The sequence below is a fragment of the Rhinopithecus bieti genome, unplaced genomic scaffold (genome assembly GCF_001698545.2).
Source record: "Rhinopithecus bieti isolate Rb0 unplaced genomic scaffold, ASM169854v2 scaffold_3763, whole genome shotgun sequence".
Lineage (NCBI taxonomy): Eukaryota > Metazoa > Chordata > Mammalia > Primates > Cercopithecidae > Rhinopithecus > Rhinopithecus bieti.
Window position 1 is genome coordinate 1,485,835 of NW_016804379.1, and position 3,432 is coordinate 1,489,266.

The 3,432-nt window shown below is 46.2% G+C and overlaps 1 protein-coding gene across 1 annotated transcript in view; it reads left to right on the top strand.

Annotated features, from left to right (window-relative positions):
* CREG1 (cellular repressor of E1A stimulated genes 1) overlaps nucleotides 1-3,432 on the top strand; it is a 15,849-nt gene that overhangs the window by 1,358 nt on the left and 11,059 nt on the right. The window lies entirely within an intron of this gene.

Genomic DNA, 3,432 nt, shown 5'->3' on the forward strand with positions numbered 1-3,432 from the left:
AATTTTTTTGTATTTTTTTTTTTAGTAGAGACGGGGTTTCACCGTGTTTGGCAGGATGGTCTGGCTCTCCTGACCTCGTGATCCGCCCGTCTCGGCCTCCCAAAGTGCTGGGATTACAGGCTTGAGCCACCGCGCCCGGCCGCTCTTTCTTACGCTTCCCGAATTAAGCTTTTCCCTCCTGCAGCAAGAAGCTGATGTACAATATCGTGGACGATTACAATGATTACTGCAGTCTTTAGGCCTCCACAGGCATAGTGGCTCCTCAGTAAGATGCAGAGCTAATTGAAGGTCCATCTCTTCCTCGCCCTTTGCCCACCTTCTGGTGCAGGGCCACACTTACAACTCTGGTGGACCTCTGCTGTCTCAGGGATGGGGTCACAGACACGGCTTGGGAGGGCGGAGACGCAGAGAGTCCAGGAACGAAACCTGATTTGATGGAGGGTCTTTTTGACAAAGCTCTCACATTTGAGTTCAACTCTGAAAGTACAGCGTTGTTGAAAAAGACAGGACGTAAGAAACTGATGCTTGATTCATCACTTTTCCATTCGCCTTCCATTCATTGTCTCTTCTGTTAATTATTTGAAGTAGGTATTATATACCCCATTTTGCAGATGAAGAACTTGAGGCCTACCTAGGTTAAGTAACTTGTTTAAAGCCAGCGGGCAAACCCCTAGTTTCATCTCAGGTTCATCTTTCTTCATACCACATATCCCAGGCTGGCGGCCCATCAGCTGAATATGTCCCACAGACTAGTTTGGCCCACACAAGTTCTGTTTTGTTGTTAATAAATTTGAATTTGTGACCAACATTTTAAAATTTAGATTTTACTTTAAAATGTAAATCTCTAACTTTTCTTGAAAAATGGGAAGATCCAGTGACACTGTGGGCCTGCATTCTCTGAGCCAAAACAGAAGCAGTGCCCTCTTTTAGCTAAGGCGGATACACCCCAGTTCACCATTTTCTCATTCCCAGCCCATTCCACACCTCTAGGCATTTGCTCAAAACAAACTCACTCCACTCCATCAGCGGTGCTCAACTTTGACTGCAAATCACAGTCACTTAAGAAGGCTTTAACAGTGGGATGCCGAGGTATTTTATTGAAAACACATTTTATTTTAAGACAACACCCCTTCCCCCTGCCCCACAAACCACTCCCTGATGATTCTAATGGGGAAGGAGGGAGGTTGAGCAATACATAATCATATTTAAATTTGTGAGGTGACCAGGGAGTTGCTGGTATTATTGTCCCCATTTCAGAAGTGAGGAAACACAGACTCAGAGGTACAGGGACTTACCCTGTGACCAGCCAGCTAATGGCTGTCAGGTAGGACTTTAGCCCAGGTCTTTCGTGTTTCTAGAAATAGATAGGACAGTGGCAAGAAACCTACCCAGGGCTTCAGGTTTCCATGATGGCAGTGAAAAGAAGTGGCCACGTCAGAATTTGTCTGACTTGGTTCCATCAATTAGCCAGTCAAAGTTTCTGCTTTTTTCTTTTCCTTCTTCTGACCTCCAGGGTGCTCTACGTTTCTTCTCATTGACGGGTGAAATTTTTCAGAAGGAACAAGAAGACCTAGGTTTGGGACCATTTCTCACGTGTAAAATGCCTGTCCTATGTAACTTAGAGATAGGTTGTGAACCGCAAATGGACTTACCACCGGGATGTGTCTTTTGTCTGTCTCTTTCTTTGTGGCATTTTTGTATAGTAAATGTCTGTAGGACAGAGTTGCTGATGTTAGCTTGTAGCAGGACCATGTTTGGCTGCAGAGCCAGTGAGTCAGAAGGGAAATCTTGGGGTTTGATTATCTGCACTAAGACCTCTTACTATTAGCCCCCCTTCCGTTTTGGCATTCTTTTCTTGTGATGTGCCCTTTGTGTTCTCGTCACTCTTGATTTTTTTCTCTGACCCACTAAAATAAGTATCCCTCAAAGTCAGTTTCCTACTCTTGTTCCCTGTAATGATCCTCAGAAGATTGTATACACTGTCATTGTGTACACTCTCTTCTAGTCCTTACTAGGACTCACTTCCAGATGTATGTCCATTTCTGACCTCTTCACAGTTTTCTGTATTTCTGCTTGCTGTTCATTTTTACTTCATTAGTTTGCCACCACCTCAAATTCAACATGTTTAAATCCAGTCCTTTCGCTTCCTCCTGAAACCAGCTGCTTTTGATCTTCTGCATTTCTGTTAGTGGAATTACTGTTTTCTCATTAAACCCAGTTGGTTCTCACTGCCTCCCCAAATCCCTCGGTTCCCAAGTCCTGACAGTTTTCTGTTGCCTTCTTTGCCTCTGTCCTTGCCCCTTACTCTTTATTCCTGCCACCTCTTCCTTAAGCTTATCACCTCATGCCTAAAAGTACTAGAACAACTCTTACATAGTCTTCCTGTGTGCCCCATCCACCTTGCCTACCCAAATAGATTAACAAAAATACCTGTCACAGCGTTGCCGTCTGGCCAGAAACCTTTAACAACACCCAACTGCCTAGAGCTGCAGAAGAGTTACCTGGAATGTTTGTTTAAAACGCAGATAGAGGCAGGGTACGGTGGCTCCAGCGTGTAATCCCAGTACTTTGGGAGGTCGAGGCGAGCGGATCACCTGAGGTCAGGAGTTTGAGACCAGCCTGGCCAGTATGGTGAAACCCACCTCTACTAAAAATACAAAACTTAACTGGGTATGGTGGTGTGCACCTGTAGTCCCAGCTATTTGGGAGGCTGAGGTGAAAGCATCACTTGAGCCTGGGAGGCAGAGGTTGCGGGGAGCTGAGATCACGCCATTGCATTCCAGCCTGGGTGACAGAGCTTGATTCTGTTTCTAAATAAATAAAATGCAGATAGAGGACAGCTTGGTGGCTCATGCCTGTAATCCCAACACTTTGGAAGGCTGAGGTGGGAGATCACTTGAGTCCAGGATTTTGCTCCCAGCCAGGGCAACATAGTGAAACCCCACGTCTACAATAATTAAAAAAAACATTAGCTGGGTGTGGTGATGCACACCTATAGTCCCAGCTACTCAGGAGGCTGAGATGGGAGGATCACATGAGCCCTGGAGGTCGAGGCCACAATGAGCCATGATTGTGCCACGGCACTGGGTGACTGCCTGGGTGACAGAGTGAGACACTGTCTTAAAAAAAACATTGCAGGCCAGGTGCGGTGTCTCACGCCTGTAATCCCAACACTTTGGGAGGCTGAGGCGGGCAGATCACAAGGTCAGGAGTTCAAGACCAGCCTGGCCAACATGATGAACCCCTGTCTCTACTAAAAATACAAAAATTACCGGGCGTGGTGGCACACACCTGTAATCCCAGCTACTCAGGAGGCTGAGGCAAGAGAATCGCTTGAACCCAGGAGTCGGAGGTTGCAGTGAGCTGAGATCGTACCACTGCACTCCAGCCTGGGTGACAGCAAGATTCTGTCTCAAAAAAAAAAAAAAAAAA